Genomic DNA, 16,752 nt, shown 5'->3' on the forward strand with positions numbered 1-16,752 from the left:
AAGCTCTATAAAAGCAGCAGACCCAGCCTCTTTTGTCCTTTTCTCTTTCTCTTTCTTGCTGCCTAAGAACACATGTACTTGATGGTGGGAGTTGCAGTAACCAAACTAAAACCAAGATGTGGCCTTAAAGGTAGAAGCCAAGATAATGGAAAGGAAAGATGGAAGAGCCTATGTCCCTGATGACATCAGGAAGATGCAGTAACAGGCCATGACTGCCTGCCTCTTGACTTGTTTTACATAAGAAAAAAATAAACCTCCATCTCATTTAATCTACCATTATATAGGATTTCTCTCATATACAACTGAATCTAATCCTGATTGACACAGAGAGAAAAGTTTGAAATCTAAAGTCATAATTTTGTAAATAAAAAGTTTATGTAAATGTAAGTCAACAACTTTTTGTACTGTGTGTTTATGGTGGGAATCTTGGAATTTCTCTTAGTGCTGTTGTGGTATAACACTGAATTTACAAAGCAACCATCATCTTAGGGTCTCAGAGATTATAACTAATAATTAAATTTTATACTAGTGATACAACATGATTATAGTGACTTTACAGGTGAAACAACTAATGTTTAAGCCAGTTAATTGGTGGCTTACTGAAATATATTGCACCTGAGCTGTAGATTCAGCACTGGAACTAATACAGTGCTTTAAATCTCAAACACTTTGACCATTAGAAAACATTAATCTTCCCAATTAACTTCCCCAAATTCATAAGGTTAACTTCTGCACATGACATAGCCGATTATTGAAACATTCATAAATCTGTTGAATCCAAAGAAGACACATTCATCATTTATGTTTTTAAAATGATTTCAGAAAGACATGTCTATACCAGAGGGAAAATCTTACTGCGCTAGTCAAGAGGCGTACCAACTGCAAACCATGTGAATGCAATAGTAGGTTTATGAGCTAATTTTTACATTTTTGGAAAAAACATGATTTTTAGCTCCTATATGAGCTGCACTAACCACAATCCTGTGAGGTATTATTAGTTTTACAATTTTATTGAAAGATGAAGCAACAGAGGCTCAGAGGAGTTAGGCAGCTTTGCCAGCCTGAGACACAGAGCATCAGTCAGCATGGATTCCTATCCAGGTCTGTGTCACTTGAAAGCTGCTGCTCTTGTCTCCTTTTTTGTTGCTTGGTAATGATTTCATTTTGAAAAATAGAATATAAGAAGTCTTTACCTGATGTGGAATATGTGCTTTCAAAATAAACTTTTTATTGAAGTGTAACATGTTCAGAAAAATGCACCAATCCTGTGTATACTTTGATGCATTATCACAGTGAACATATACATGTAACTATCATCCAGGTCAGAAGAAGAGCACTCATTAGCCATTGGGGAAATGCAAATCGAAACCAAAACGAGATACCCTTTCACACCCACTAGAATGGCTACGATATAAAAGATAGACAATAACAAGTGTTGATGAGGATGTGGAGAATCTGGAACGCTCATAGAGTGATGATGGGAATGTAAAGTGGTACAGCCACTTTGGAACTTTGGAAAACAGTCTGCAGTTTCTTAAAAGGCTAAACATAGAGTTATCATATGATGCAGAATTTCCACTCCTAGGCATATATACAAGAGAATTGGAAATATATGTCCATGCAAAAACATACAAAGTGTTCATAGCAGCATTATTCATAATAGCCCAAAACATTCACATTAGTCAAATGTCCATCAATTGATGAATGGATAAACAAAACGTGGTATATTTATACAATGGAATATTATTTGGCAATAAAAAGGAATGGAGGACTGATACATGCTACAACATGAAAGAATCTTGAAAATATTATGCTAAGTGAAAGAGGCCAGAAGGAACACATATTGTATGATTCTATTGGTGGTGTGTGTATATGCTGGGAGGGGAAGGGGTTGAAGGGGAAGAAGGGGGAACGATAACTAAAGGGTAAGAGGTTTCTTTAGGGAGTGATGAAAATGTTCCCAAGTTGATTGTGATGCTGGTTGCACAACTCTGTGACTATACTAAGAACAAATGAACTGTAGATTTTAAATGGGTGAAGTGTATGGTATGTGAATTATACCAACAGAGCTGTTTTTGAAAAGAAATAAATAATATACAGGAGAGGCAGATGGGGGAAGAAGTAGTGTCTTCATTGTTGATAGAGATAGATCATATGATGTGGCTTTTGACCTGTTAATTAAATATGCTGGGTAAACCTCAACTCCAGAATGTGGAAGATTTATCCACCTAGCCTCCTGGATAGGAAGGCCTCTGATATGTAAGACTTACACAGCGGAGGAGGATAGAACTCATGCTGTCTGTGGCCAAGAGGAGAAAAGGCAGTGATGGACTGGTTCCCAACTACACTAGGCCAGTAGGGAAAGAAACCTCCAGTTTCCAGCGCAAGGCTGCACTCCAAGGGGTGGGGGGGGTGCAAAATGGTGGACCTGAAATGCTCCTAGTTATTCTTCCCACAGGTACTGGTCAGAGAAATCACTCAACTGCCCATTGGGCAGAGGGAGGTAAAGGTATGGAGAAACCACAAGTGTCAAAATGGACACTCTGTAGAGCTCTCTTCACTTGGAAGGAAACGTCAGAAATAGGGAGGCACTATTTTCCCCCAATTCTGAACAGCTTTTCTACCCTTTTGATTAACTTTTCGATTCAGACCCTCATCATTTCTTGTCTGGACTGTTGAAGTTGTCTCCTATATGTTCTCTTACCTTCACTTTCACTATCTGGCCATGAATTCTCTGAGATTGTACTCAGAATCTGCAGCACAGATACAGCTTAAAGGTATGTTTATTTGTCCTATATAGCACTTAACTTTTAAAAAAATTAATTGCTGTGGCAGACGTTGCTGGTAACGTATCCAATACATGTTTTCTCTTTTTACTTTACTAGCAGAACCCGTCTTTTGTTCAGTATGGCATCATGCCTACCTAAAGAATTGTGTTTCCCAGCCTCTTTTGCAGCTGGGGGTGAGGATGTGATATCTTTGGGCTGATAAAATGACAGGAAAGTTGCTACATGGGCTTTTTCAAAAGTTCTTTGAATGGAAGCATACTTAACTTCTGCCTTTCCCCTTCTTGCTATCTTGGTTGTAGACGTGAAGCTGGAGGTGGGGCAGCCACTTTGCAACCACAAGGTAGCAAGCTGAGGATGAATTTCACTTGCTAAAGGGCTGGAGTAGAAAGCTAGAAGGAACCTGGGTCTTGGTTCACTATGGAACCACCCTTTCAGCCCTGGGGAATTCGAGATTTCTAGCTTTGTGGGGAAAATTCACACCTTATTTGTCTAAGCCACTATACGTCAGTGTTATTTTGTTACTTGGAGCCAGTTTAACCAAGCAGATTTGGTACCAGAAGTAGAGTGCTTCCAACAAGAGAACCTAAAGTATGGTATTGACTTATGGAAAGAAGTAAGGATTTGACAATGAGGACCCAGATTTTTCAGGCTTAGAAACAGCATGAACCTTGTTAAATGATGTCAAAACATTCTCCATGGAAAACTGTCTTCTTTTATTTCTTGGGACATAAACCATGATATTTTATGTTGTTGTTGGGGGAAAGAGTAGATATAATCCATGTTGACATATTCTGGTTACTCCTTGCCACTTTCAGCAAAGTCTCAAAAGATGGGGTGGATGGGCCCAGATGTGTGTCAGATGTGCACGTTACAGGAAAGTAACCCTGAGCTTAGGGAGCCCAAATAGTTTATAATGGACTGTAAGCATGTTTGCCCTTTGTTCTGGAGGGAAACACTAGCTCTATCTTCCAAGGCTGTTTTCTACACAAACACCCTTGAAAAGATAGTCTGAGACAAAGGGTGATCAGTGCCTCTGCATGTAAGATATTAGAGAGACAAGAAACTCAAGGAAAATTGTCTCACAACAGTATGTTGTCAAAGAAATTCCAGACTTGTCTAGCAACAGCCTATAATTCTTCAACCCCTTCAGCCACCCCAGGTTCCTAAACTCACACCTATTAGAAGTGGACTGAGAGGGTCCTGTGAGGTCCCCGGGAAGGGCATCCTTTCTAAAGCCCTTATCCGTGGCCTATTATCCGTGAGGCCATGCATAATAATGGACCCGGAGGATTCCTCCAGAGGGCAGAACCAGATCTTATACCACCACCAAGGCACGGAGTCCTCCTTCTCACTGGCAGAATACAGGGTTTGATATTTCCTGTGGCTGCAACGTTTCCTATTCACTTTCCTGACCCGAAGTTACTACTGCATTCCTGCTCCTTTTCTATTGTGTATTCAATACATAGGGGGCAGTTATCTTTTAGTGTTAAGGTCAGGGGACCCTGAGGTGTCATATCTGGACCTGCACATCATCCAGAGAGCTAAGATTCAGCTGGGTACCGTACTTGGATGAGACTGTTTTTTAGATTGTCTCCCTTTGGGACAGAGAGTGTTTTTATTTGCATCAGGGACGTTTGCACTGTGATCAATAGGAGAATTTTATCGTGATTGTTCACGTGTTGTTATTAAGTTTAAAATAATGACAGATTAATGTTGAACAGCTAAAGAAGTATGCTGTAGTGGACTTTCTCATATTTTTTGGCTACCTATCACTTTTTGGACATACTTGTTATGATTTCCTGCCTTCTAATTCCCATCTCCCTTGAGGGGGAATCCAGAAGACAAATTCCTCCAAATTTGACCTTAGGCTCCGTCAGTTAGATAGACCCACTTGAAACTAATATATGGCAATTGAAGAAGAAAGCTCTATGCATGTCTGTTTGCTGGGCAGAGGTGGTGGTGGAGGTCTCTGGCTTTCAGGGGCAGCACTGGCAGCGGTGACTTCCTCTTACGTTCCCTGGGGCAGCAGCAGCTGCAGAAATGGTTCTGTTAGGCCAGGTGGGCCACATGGTCCGGGGTGTTGTTTCAAAAATAGCCTCAAGCCTGTTAGTCCAGTTTGCCCAACACTTCTGTGAGCTGCCCTAGGTATTCTTTCTTCTTTTTACCCTTTTATTGAAACATAATATGCATACAGAAAAGGGCACAATAATGAGGTGCTTTGTCTGTGGATCATTTTAAAACATATATATCTCTCTAAAATATTATTATATATAACATAATATAATGACATATAATTATATAATATCAATATAAATATATTCATTAAAAAATTCAATAGTAACTGCACCAAATGCTTAAAACTTAACCATGAAAAGATTTTTTTCAGGGAGGACTATTTTATCACTGACATATTTAGAAGTAACTATATATATATATATATATATATATACACATATATAATATGTAGAGAACTATATATACATTATACACACACACACTCACACACACACACGCACACACACGAGTCAAATCAGCACCGTTTTATTTCCCATCCTTTAGTAAGCATTGTATTTTATAAAGAAGTTAATTTGGAGGACACCCAGTTATACAGTTAGGCCCTGACAACTGTGGGCTCAGTTACATGTATACATTTCAAGAGTACATCTTAAAGTCCTGAAACCTTTTGAGCTGGCTTTCAGCACAGATTATGGTTCTCCAGACTTTTGCATTTAAATAGGAGGTTTAGAATAAATGACTGGTAGTACAGTGGTTGTAAAAACAAAGAAATAGAACTTGAATTACTTCAGTTCTATCAGTCTGTGTGAGTACTTGAAGTTTTTATTTGTGTTCAAAATATAAAACAGTGAAACAGAGAGGAAACTGCAAGATGTAATATTTTTGTATGGTAAGTGTAAATTTTACTTCATACGTAATATATTTTCCTGAATATGAACAATATATTTAAAATCAAAATTTCTTTTTTTAGATTGTTAATTATTTAAAAACATATATATGTGTGCGTGCATAGGTATATACAGGTATATAAAATTTAAGTAAAGAAGGATTTCACTATCTACATTTCTTTTATGGCCACTTAGTTTTATTTCATGACTATCATTGAAAATTATTTTGTCATGTAGGTGAGTAAGTGTTTAAAAACAAACATGCTAGGGATACCTCTGCACATATCATAAATGTATTGCTCAATAAATCTTCACAAACAAACATAACACTGTACCCAGAACCAAACTAAGAGACCACCATGAGAACCTCAAAATACCCTGTTGTGTTCCCCTCCAATCACAACACTCCTAACACAATAATCACAACAGAATAGTGGTAAACACTATTTAGATTTCAAACAGCATGGATTAGTTTTGCCTGTTTTTGTGTTAAATATAAATGGAATCACACAACATGTACTCTTTGGTTTCTCGCTTCTTTTGCTCAATGTTATGTTTGTGAGATTTATCATTTGCTGCATGTAGTTGTAGATTGTTCATTCTCATTGTACACAGTATTCCACTGTGTAAAGGCATTATACTATATTATCCTTTCTATTGTTAATAGGCATTTGGGACATTTCCATTTCTTGTAAGATTCATAGCGCTCCTATGAATATCCTACTACATGTCTTTTGGGGAACATACCTTTTAATTAGGTATGTATCTAGGGATGAGGTTGTTGGAACACAAGGTATACATATGTTTGCCTAATAATTTTCTAAGTAGCTTTCCTAGGTTAAACATCTTTTTAATAAACGTATTTTCTGCTTTATCATCCAGAATCTGTTTCTGTTCTTTGTAACTAAGAACGTTACTGATATAGCCAGTATGTCAATACTGGGAGATTTTACATGAAAATATAGATGATCACTTTATTTTGAAAAAGTGAACAGTCTGACAGCACTGGGTTAAAATTCCTACTTGTCAATAATTGACTGAGGCTACACAGTGACCACTCCCTTAGCCGAGGTTGTGCTCTTTGGTTTGCCTCAGCCCCCACCACTCCCGGATCATTCCATGCAGCCTACTTTAGTCATTTATTTTACATGCCTAGACCATGTAAGCATCTGGGATGAGGATCTTGAACAATACTACTAAAAACAAAATCTTTGTAAAAGCAAATCTGATTGTTGTCCTCTATTTAAAACTTTGAATGTCTCCCCATTGCCTATAATAGCAGTCTTCAAACTTAGGAATCTCCGAGAGAGCTTTGCAGACTCTTGGTCTTTCTGACCTCACTCATCGTTCTTCTTGAGATTCTGAATCATTAGAGCCCAGGGATCTGCATTTTAACGAGGACCTTCTAAGACAGTCTGAGACAAGTGTTCCTTGGATCAAAATTTGAGAAACACTGGCCGATTGAATGAAATCCCAACTCCTTAACATAGCATATAAAGGGTCATGTACCTCACTGCCTACACACACACACACACACAGACACACACACACACACTCATGTACCTCACTGCCTACACACACACACACACACACACACACACACACTCATGTACCTCACTGCCTACACACACACACACACACACACACACACACTCATGTACCTCACTGCCTACACACACACACACACACACACACACCCCCCAGGTCCAGTCATACTGAATTGTTTGTACTTCCTTACTCACCAGCCTGTTTCATAGCCTCGAGCCTGTGCTTGTGCTTCTCCTTTACCCTGAATGTCCACTGTCCACCGATGAACACACACTAACTTTCAAGACTCTGATCAAGCATCACCTCTCCTGGGAAACCTTGTGTGGTGTGCACACTTCCCTCTCTCCGTCTCCCCAGAGGAATGAAGCACTCTCTTCTTTGTCTGCACTTTGTTTCCTGTGCATACTTCCGTATTTGATCCCTACAACATTTCATTATACTCATATGTCTGCCTATCCGTATAGTCTATGAGCCCCTCAACAGCCATGGCCCTGGGTTACTGGTCTTTGTAGCAAGGGCCTAGCACAGTGCTTGATACTCATCAGATGGCTTAAAAACATTGAGCTGCTCAAAGAATAAAAATATTGCTCTCTTGAAATTAAGCCAAGTACCACAATTCATCTCTAACTAGATATACCTCTAGCTATGAAAGTTCTTTTCAAACTATAAAAGGGCAAAAGAAAGAGCTTAATAAAGGAAAACATATCGAATTTCTGCTGATCCAGAAGCTCCATGAATGAGCAGGATTAATATTTCAAGATACGCTCTCTAGGAGTTTCTTCTAAAGTCTCAGGAGATCAAGGTCTAATGCCCTGACTCCAGACTTTTCCTCTCTAAATTATTAACATCAGAATTAATCATTTCTGGCATTTTTCATTACAGAGAAAGGGTGTTCCGAAGCATAGTTGTTTGGAGGTAAAAACAACCTAATTACATTTGAATCTGAGGCAAAGACTTGGCCCTTTACACTCAGGAGCTCTGTTTCCCTCTTCTATATGGATATAAACAGATTTTACTTCTCTGGCCTTATATCCCACCCCCCATATACATGCTAATATTAAGCTATAAAAATTCCTTGTAATTTCTCCCCACCTCCTTCTGAACTCGGTGAACTTGTGCACGGCTGTCAAGTCTCTCTTTACATATTGCCCTCTGGATGAAGCCTAAGCCTTTCCTGTCGGGGCTGTTTCCATCTACACCCGGCCTGGCCCCGCTCCTTATCTGTGCTCTCATCTCCCCCAGCACATACCACTATCACTGCACTCAGCATCCTGCTCGCATCATGGTGCTTTAGTTCCTTTCTCCTTCTCCTAGGCCGGAAGGACTGTATCTCATCTCTGTGGCCTCAGTGCCAGAATCGCAGTTGCTTAATTAATGCTTTCTGAATTTCCTGCACACTTATGGTGTGTCAGACACTGTCTGGGCACCTGGGACACACCAGCAAACAAAACCAGCAAAGGTCCATGGCCCTTATGGGGCTTACATTGCATCACAGAGAGACAGACAAGAAGACTTAATAAACAAGCAAATCATACATTATATTGGAAGGTGATAAGTTCCACTGAGAAAAAAAATCGATCAGGATAAGAGGTAGCAAGGAGGCAGGGGCCGGTGGTTTATAAAGGAGCGGCCAACTCACCCCGCAGGCCCGAAGCCAGAAGCAAGACTGTAAGGGAAGTTTCACTTGACCTACACATAGGGGACTGAATAGGAATCTCTCAAGGTGGAAGGTGGTAGTGAGAGGTTTAAACCCCAAAGAGCATTCCAGGCAGAGGAAGCAACGCATGCAAAGGCCTGCAGTCTTGAGGGCCGTTGACGTGAATGGTGGGAGATCAGCGTGGCTGGGGGAGGGTGCCGTGCAGGGCGGAAGCCGTGGAAGACGAAGCTGGTGAGGAACATGGGACCAGATGTGAAGGGACTTGTGTGCCCTGCTAAAGAGTTTGCACTTTACCCTGTAGACAGCCAGAGTCCTGTTGATGATTTTATGCAGGGGAATGTCATGTTTATATTTATTATTAGGAAGATAATTCTGGCAGATGGACTGGAGTGGTGAGGGACTGGGCAAGTCACTTAACCTCTCCCTTCCTCTGTTTTACCATCTATCACATGAGACGAGCCATATCTGCTCTACTTACCTCATAGGATTTTGGTGAGAAATAAATGAGATAAGAGATGTAAAGACATTTTGAAAAGTAGATGGTACTGTAAAAATGCAAGCTGGCGCTGCTGTTATTTCAGCTGTGCTGCATTTGGGAATGTGATTTTAGAGAAGCCCAAGGAATCAAGGAGCGAAGCAGAGGGACCACCCGATTTCTGTCTTCCTAAAAGAATAAAACCCAATTATTAATTTATTAAATGCCTATTTCGGCCCTCTGCTGTACAAAGAGCTAAGGGGATTTTATAGAAAATAGAGAAAACCAACCCTAGGGAGTTTATGGTCTAACTGGAGAGATATAGTACCTCTAGAAAATGAAAACAAGGACATGAAAATATCCAATCCAAAAGGAAAATGCTGGAGGGGGACAGAAATAGAAGGAGTCTAGAGAGACTCCCTATGAGAAACGGAAGTCACATAATTTGCTCTAATGAAGATGATGATTTTATAAATAACAAAATCTCTGTTATTCTACTCCCTCTGATGAGGCAGAAATGGGTAGAGGAACTAGGAAAACATTTCACCAAGTAGAAAATATTATTTCATAATTGGTTGCATCATACAGATCATCTTTCCAAAAGCAATGCTAATAAATTATGACATTTTGACATTTTAAAAATTATGAGTTACTTGATAACAAATTTGAGTAAACCTCATTACAGAAATATCTCGAGTCCATCTACCAACTGCTTTTCCCTTCTCAGGTATGTTTTAGGTAAAAACAGATTCTAGGCATATTAAATTGTTTCTCTAGGCTCCTTCTTGAATGCAAGTCTCCTTCTTTGAATTATACCTTTCTATCTCCTGCTAGCATGTTTTGGGTAAAAACAGATTCTAGGCATATTAAAATATTTCTCTAGGCTCCTTCTTGAATGCAAGTCTCCTCCTTTGAATTATACCTTTCTATCTCCTGCTAGCCCATGTTGTTCCATAAATACATTACATTGACAATTTTATGTCTTTTGTAGATGATGGTACAAGGTGTGTATCTTTGTATGACTGGCAGAATCCTTGGTGTTTCGGAGATATTGATAAAGGATGATGTAATAATTATTTGTTGTTGGTTTTTTTGCAGTACGTGGGCCTCTCACTGCTGTGGCCTCTCCCGTTGCGGAGCACAGGCTCCGGACGCACAGGCTCAGTGGCCATGGCTCACGGGCCCAGCCGCTCCGTGGCATGTGGGATCTTCCCGGGCCGGGCCACGAACCGGTGTCCCCCGCATCGGCAGGTGGACTCTCAACCACTGCGCCACCAGGGAAGCCCAATAATTAGTTTAATAAGAGATATATTAGCTTCTCCCTAGCTTTTGTATAAACATTATTTCATTTATTAAACACCCTCTGAGTTGATGAATTATCCTTTTACTCAAGGTTTTTAGTTAGGAATTATATAATCTTTAAGATACTACTTTGATAAAGCAAACATTCAACTGAAATGGAGTTCTCATTATGTGAGTTCTTAGTATGTACCTAGAGTGTGCTATAGTTAGTTCTAAGTATGTACTTAGCACATGGTCATCACCTCATTAAACCAATAACCTGATTAAGGAGACAAAATTTACACATAAGAAACAATTGTCAGGGCTTCCCTTGTGGTGCAGTCGTTGAGAATCCGCCTGCCAATGCAGGGGACACAGGTTCGAGCCCTGGTCCAGGAAGATCCCACATGCCGTGGAGCAACTAAGCCCGAGCGCCACAACTACTGAGCCCATTGGCCACAATTACTGGAACCGGCACACCTAGAGCCCGTGCTCTGCAACAAGAGAAGCCACTGCAATGAGAAGCCCGTGCATGGCAACGAAGAGTAGCCCCCGCTCACCACAACTAGAGAAAGCCTGTGCGCAGCAACGAATACCCAATGCAGCCAAAAATTAAAAATAAATAAAATAAAATAAAAAAGTTATCAAAAATACACTATAGTATAAAATGTGCTAAATTATGAGGCATAAGCTAAAAGAGCTATGAGAGTGAATTAGCTTGGTTAGAAACAATTTTTTAGTTTTGATGCTGATCTATCAACAAGTGCAACTGATAGTGAATATAAATATGACTGTTCCCCTTGCCAAGGGCCTGGTGCAATGGAAAGAGTGTGGCTTCGGCATCCAGCCGACCTGGGTCCTAATCCAGGCTCTGATACCTTCCTTATGGCCTTGAGCAAATTATTTAGCCTCATCCATGCAATGCAGCTATTTTTAAAAAATTATTTTCTATTTAAAAAAAATTTTTTTGGCTGTGCCACATGGCTTGCGGGATCTTAGTTCCTTGACCAGGGATTGAACCCCCAGCAGTGAAATGGCGGAGTCCTAACCACTGGACCTCCAGGGAATTCCTGAAATGCAGCTATTAATAGTAGCAATCATGACTCTTGTAAATAAATAATGGCAATTTCTAGAAAGAAGAGTAATATGTCAGCATCTTTGTATTTAGTTCTGCCTCTTACCACCTACCCCAAAATTAGCCAGTGTGGGGTATTTTCCTGAGAGCCCTCCAAAACAAGGAGAAGATAGTCATTTTCCTATTGAAATTTAGGATAATGTCTCCCCACAGAGAGTGTGTAGTAGGAAGTACAACTGGATAGGTGGGGTGGGGTGGATTATGAAGAAGCTTGAAAGTCAGGCAGAGTTATCAAGGCTTGAGGAGAAAAGCAATAGGAGGCCACTGGTAGGGCTTGAGCAAGGGAGTGTCAAGATAAAAGTGATGGAACATGGAGAGGTTGGGGGAGATGGGCATGGAAGGGAAAAATCAGATATGAGACATTTAAAAACACCATTTTGTCTCATACTAAATATAACACGTGCATTGCAGCAAGTCAGGAAGTATACAAAATCAAAAGAAGAAAATAATTATTAAAAGTCCTTCACCCTGAGATACTCATTGCTTATGTTTTGTCATATTTTTTTCTGAGTCCCTCCACTTTCATTACCCCTAATAGACATTGGGGGAGAATTTTGAAATAAAGATGATATAAACCTTATATATCACTCTTCTGGGAAGCCTTCTTGGATTTCCATGCAGGATTCATTCTCTGTGCTTATAATATTTTGTACATATGTAGCAGGAGCCCAAAATAATTTTAAACCAAATGAAAGTAATGTATTTAATGTCAGTTGTTCTAGGAGTGCGGCAGAATTCTTCTTTAAAGGAGGATTGCTGTTTTATTTGTAAGCGAAACAACTTATAATGTGCCTTTTGACTTATGCAAAGGGAAAAGCAAATCCTGCTTTGGGATAAAGCAGTTCAGGGTGAGGTGCTAAATTGCTTTACATAACAATGTAAAAGACAGTCAGGCTGTGATCAGGGAGTGTTTCTGTAGAAATTATTATTTAAACAGGGCTTTTACGTGGGGGGACAAGGGAGAGATTTTGGGTGCTTGACTTGGGTGGGTCCTGAGGACAGGCCATCAAGGACTTCTCTCTTGAGGTTTATGAGCTGACTCCTGCAATCCAAAAGTAGGCTGAGGGCTGAGCAGAGAGATGCCCTGTAACTGACTTCCTGGAAAGGGGCGTCATTAATGAACTCTAGGTTCTAGCAATGCTTTCATAAACACTAGAGTATTTATCAGCAGTGCTTTGCAGAATTAAAGGAAGCAACTATAACAGCTAGAAGTGCTGTAGACTTATGGGAACATAGCATCCTGAAGAAATGAATAAGACACTTAAGACATATGGATAAAATCCTTATTATGTCAGGTACGTACTATTCTGAGACCTCTACAGATGTTACTTCCTTTAATCCCAGCAACAACCAACCTTATAGATGAGGAAACAGAGGCACAGAGAAGTTAAACAAATCAAAGATATCTAGGAAGTAGTGGAAACTCAAGTCTGTGCTCTTAACCACTGAACTCTAGTCTCTTGGAAAGGGATCATGCATGCCGTCTGCAGACGCACAGCATGGTGGTTCAGGCAGCATCCACTGAGACTCGGAGGGAAGGAGAACATACAAAAGCTGGAGAACTTAGGAACTTCCATCAGAGCATTTGCCAGATATTTTCATCCATGTACCTCTCCCACCCACCAGACCGATTTCTTCATGGACTGGAATGTGTTGTATTTTCTCTGTATCCACAGTGCCAAGCACAGTGCCCAGCACATAAGCACACAGCAACCACTCAGAAATATTTACCCAAAAGAGCACATGGGACACATCAGTGATGACTCCAAAGCGTTGAGTCTGGTTTGCTGAGAGAAGGATGTTGCTACTGAGAGAGAGCTAACTCTTTAGTTGGAAGATCCTTACAGCCTAATAAGCATACTGTTATTTTGAACAATTTATATATTTTTCAGCTTTTCTTCCTAGAAAAGTCTGCATTAGGAAATGGGCTGAATTTTGCTTGCAATTTTCTCTCCAATGCCAAGGTACAATAGGGCAGGAACCAATCTGAGATTTATAAACTAGTATATTATCAAAATATTTAAGAACAGGTAATAAGAGCAATCTATGAACTTGGTAGGATTTATAGCATGTTTAAGTTGTGTGTCTAGCCCTAATATATAACAAAACACAGTGGGACATTCAAGTAAAATTCATGTAGAATGCAAGGTGCATGGAAGAGCTAGCTAGTGCCCCAATGCCTGAACTTGAAACTTCTGTTCCTTACTAACAAGTCCACGTGGAATTTTGGACTACTAATGCACTGCAGCTGAAGACATTTCACTGTGTTTAGCTTAAAATAAAATGCCCCGAATAATCTGTGTTTAGTAGTATTGATATTATTGTTGTTGTTAGGTTTAAGCCAAGAGCAAAAGCAAGATTTTACCTCAAAACCAAAAGACAAATATGAAAAAATTCAAATATAGACAGAAATGGAGAGAATAGTATAATCAGTTCTTATGTACCTATCATCCACTTTCAACAGTTAGTAATTTGTGGCCAATCTTCTTTCATCCATTGGTCCTTACTCCATTCCAGATTAATTTGAAGCAAATTCCAAACACCCAAACACCATATCATTGTAGCTCTAAATGATAAAAACTCCTTTCTTAAACTTATCACACCTACAAAATTAACCATACTTCTTTAACATCATCAAATATCTAGTCAGAGTTCAAGTCTCCCTGATTGTCTTATTGTTAGATTTTTGTAGTTTGCTTTAATAAGGATACAGATAGATTCTATACCTTGTGATTGATTGTAATGTCCACTGAGTCTCTGTTAATTTATAGGTTCCACCTTCATCTCTTTATTTTTCTTGTAATTTTGGTTCTGAAGAGTACCTCACAGGTGGATTTTACGAATTGCACCTAAACATGTATTTTTTTTTAGCATGTTCCTTTCTCCTTCATATGTCCTGTGAATTGGTTATTAGCTCTAGAGTTTTGATTAGATTCATTTTAGCAAGATGTGTTATAAGTAGTGGTTCAGAGGTGTTAATTTTTATGACATTAGCAGCCACGGATCATCATTGCCTAGATCCATTAATTCATTAGGAGTTGCACAATTCACTGATTCATTAGGGGTTACCTTGATTTTTCTAATTCTAAAATTCCCTAAATGTTTATCAGCTGAAATAATTCTATAAAGAGAAAATTGCTCTCATCAACTACTTGATTTCCCTAGGATATAGTTCATATGAAAAAGCAGGACAAATGCATGATTCTTTCCCTTTATTTACCAGATTTTAAAATAATAAATTGATTCCCCAGCATCCTCCAAAGATGTCGAGGAATCAGTTCAAACTCATGGACTTATATATATATATATTTGATATATTTCAATCCATTATGATTATTGGCCAGTGGGATCTTTTGCAAGTTGTCTCTTGACCTTCTAACTTTCACAGAGAGATGTTTCAGGCTCATATTGTAGATTTCCTACCCTAGACCTGGGATCAGCTATTTATCCAGTCATTTAGAGGGAAATGGTACTAAGAAACCACAATCTGAAGACTAGGGTGACTAGGACTTGTTTGAATTAAAAAAAATTCTAGATCCAAATATCAAAACCTGTCAATATTTAAAGCACCATTCATTTAGAGGGGCTGTCAAGATTCCTGAAGATTTTTTTCCCATAGAGAGTTACTACTTAGATAAAGCACTGTGTTCTTGGAACATCCAAGTTTAAAATCTAGAAGGAAATAATAATACAATATAATTACTTCATACTTGGCACCTATGGTAGGCTGAATGTGTGTTACCCCCACCCCGCCTCCAAAGATGTTACCTGATATGACAAAAGAAACTTCATAGATTCTGTGGTTAAATTAAAGATGTTGAGATGGGGAAATTACCGAGAATTATCCAAGTGGGTCCTAAATGTAATCCCAAGTGTCCTTGTAAGAGGGAAGCAGAGTGAGATTTGACTACAGAAGAGAAGGTGATATGACAACAGAAGCAGAGATGGAAGTGATGTGACCACAAGCCAGGTAATGCCAGCAGCCGCCAGAAGCTGGAAGAGGCAGATAATAGATCCTCCTATGGAGCCTCCCGAAAGAACTGGCCCTGCCGACACTGATTTTAGCCCCAAAAAACTTATTTTGGACTTTCATCTTCCAGAACTGTAAGAGAATAAATGTCTGTGTTTTAAGCCATTAAAGTTGTCATAATTGATTAAAGCAACAGCAGAAAACTAATATAAAGACTTACTCTAAAATGAGAGATAGGAAGGAGGGCAATATATTTTGGAGTTTTTCTGCTTTTCTGCTCTCATCTGCACCTTGGGCCTCGGCGTCCAGTGCAGAGACGGCTCCCCCTCCCAGCTCCCTTACAGGGACAGGGCGATGCTGTCCCACAAGAACCCCAGGGTCACCTGTCTGGTCTGCACCCAGTAGGTGTCTCTGTGGACCTCTCGGAGGTCTGGTCCACCCCATTTGTCCCCGGGCCTGTTCTGCCAGGCTGGAGGAGTCGCGTTGTCTTCCGGGCCTCGTCCCCTGCTTTGTTCTCCCTCACGTCTCTGACATGCTGCTCCGACCAAGCACTGAATGCTTTGGTGCTCTCCTCCCCCTGTTCTCAGGAACGAGCTGATAAACTAATTCATTCTCAGGTGTAAGTGTCTAATAATACCTTAAAAATGAGAAGAAAAAAAAAAGCAGAAAAGTTGTGCCTTAGGGGTCCTCTGGGATCTGTTGAGAGGCTCGTATTTAGATAAAAGAAAGTAAAAGGACTAGTTAACAGCGTAGTTATTAAATTTCACTTTCCACATCTGTTTTAGCATCTTGAACTTAGGCTCAAGCAGCAATGGAGGTGATTTGCAGGAGGCCTGACTGCAGGTAGCCACACCAGGTTTTCAGGAATGTGTGAAACTCTCAGGACCAGTTAGGTGCTGATGTGATGGGTTAGATGGGACTGGCAGCAGGATGGGAGGCGGGACAGCAAAGGCGCTCAGACCCACGGTTCTTGGTAATAACAATGACTGTTAGC

Source organism: Stenella coeruleoalba (genome assembly GCF_951394435.1).
Source record: "Stenella coeruleoalba genome assembly, chromosome: 8".
Classification (NCBI taxonomy): domain Eukaryota; kingdom Metazoa; phylum Chordata; class Mammalia; order Artiodactyla; family Delphinidae; genus Stenella; species Stenella coeruleoalba.